This window comes from Cryptomeria japonica, unplaced genomic scaffold, assembly GCF_030272615.1.
Source record: "Cryptomeria japonica unplaced genomic scaffold, Sugi_1.0 HiC_scaffold_422, whole genome shotgun sequence".
NCBI classification, from domain to species: Eukaryota; Viridiplantae; Streptophyta; class Pinopsida; order Cupressales; family Cupressaceae; genus Cryptomeria; species Cryptomeria japonica.
The window spans coordinates 66,283-67,998 of record NW_026729242.1 but is presented as its reverse complement, the minus strand read 5'-3'; the positions used below and the strand labels follow the sequence as shown (position 1 = coordinate 67,998).

Sequence of the window (1,716 nt, the reverse complement as noted above, 5' to 3'; positions counted from 1 at the left end):
TGGGTTCCAAGGTGCCAGGGTCAGGGTGAGTGCCAATGTGGGTTCAAAGGTGCTAAGTTGGGTGCGAGGTTGGGTGCGAGGGTGGGTGGGTGCCAAGGTGTGCTAGGTGGAAGCCCGGGTGGGTCGGCATCCCATGGGTGTCGAGTTGGGTGCCTGATGGGTGCTTCTTGTCAAGTTTTAGTCGTCGGGACTCATTTCGAGCCTTAGAGGTCGTTTCTTGTCCGGTTGCCCTGTCTTCGACCTGGGAACCCAATTTTGGTCCTCGGGTCCCATTTTTTTTTGTCTCGCATCCCACTTTTGGCCTGTGGCCTTTTCGGGGTCGATTCTCGTTTTGGGCATCAGAGCATGTTTCTTCTCCTAAAACCCAATATTTGTTTATTAAGTCTCGGAACACATTTTTGTTCTCGTGGACCCATCATGGGTCTTGGAACGCATTTGTGGTCCTTGGGTCCCATTTTGCATCCCGAAACTTGTGTTTTGGTGCTTGATCCCTATTTTGGGTGCCCACCTTGCACCAAGTGCGCACCCGGGGCAAACCGAGCGCCTTGGTGCACCGGGGCAAGATCGAGCGTGCACCCGAGGCGCCCCGAACATGCACCAAGGTGCACTCGGCCCACATGTGAGCGCAGGTCGTTGCGCCCGAGGTGGTGTGTGGGCACCGCGTTGCAGACGGGACACTGCACGCACACGACGCCCCGTCCAGGTGCACGCACGTAGGCCGGGCCGGGTGCACACCCGACGCCCTAGCAAGGTGCGCGCACCCGGGCAGGGCTCACACTTGGCGAACGGGGCGCACTTCGCGAGGGAGGGTGTGCACCTCGACGGGGGTGGGTGGCCGGGGTGGATTCGCACGTGGGTCGCGGTTTGCTAAGTACACACTGCGACAAGCTCATAACGGGTGCGATCATACCAGCGTTAGTGCACCGGATCCCATCAGAACTCCGCAGTTAAGCGCGCTTGGGCCGGAGTAGTACTGGGATGGGTGACCTCCCGGGAAGTCCCGGTGTTGCACCCTTTCTTAGTTTTTCGCCGGGCGTCGCAATGCTATTTGAATAAACCTTTTGCCCGTTTGCGTTCTCGTCGGGGCCGGGCCGGGCCGGGGTGCGCTGCCCGCACTACCGCGCGCGCGGGGGGCGACACCGAGCGCGCACCCGAGGCGCCCCGAGCACACAGGCCACGGTGCAACCCGGGCGTTGTGCGCGCACCCCGGTGCGCCCGAGGTGCTGCGCGCGCACCCAGGTGAAATCGGTGTGCACCTCGGCCAGTGCGCGCTCGGTCGAGTCGCGCACGTTGGCCAAGGTGCACGGTGATGTTTCTTACTCTAAGGTTCCGCACCAGACGCCCGGGACAGGTGAGCGAAGCTGGGCGGGGCCGGGTGCGCGGCCGGGGCAGGTGCACGCAGCTGGAGAGAGCTTTGGAGCACACCAGAGGTGCGCACCTTGGAGCACACTTCGGAGCGCACCAATGATGCGCTCCATTCAAAAGTTTCCTGAAAAGGCAAAAAAAGTTGAGATTATAGAATTTCCCACTTGAGAGATTGTAAAAAAAAAAAATTTAAAATGAAGGAAACGCGGGTGCCAAGGTGTGCGCGCCCGGGTGCGCAGCCCAGCCAAGGTGTGCGCACCAAGGCGCCCACCCTGGCGAAGGTGCACGCAAGGTGCGCACCCGAGGCAAACCGGACAATTAACCCAACTTTCGACTTCGCGCGCACCTGCG

At 60.9% G+C, this 1,716-nt stretch overlaps 1 non-coding gene across 1 annotated transcript; it reads left to right on the top strand.

Moving 5' to 3' along the window:
• Positions 1 to 896: 896 nt before the first annotated feature.
• LOC131871548 (5S ribosomal RNA) lies at positions 897 to 1,015 on the top strand. Its single transcript, XR_009369763.1, has one exon. It is a non-coding gene; the product is annotated as a 5S ribosomal RNA (ribosomal RNA).
• Positions 1,016 to 1,716: the final 701 nt, after the last annotated feature.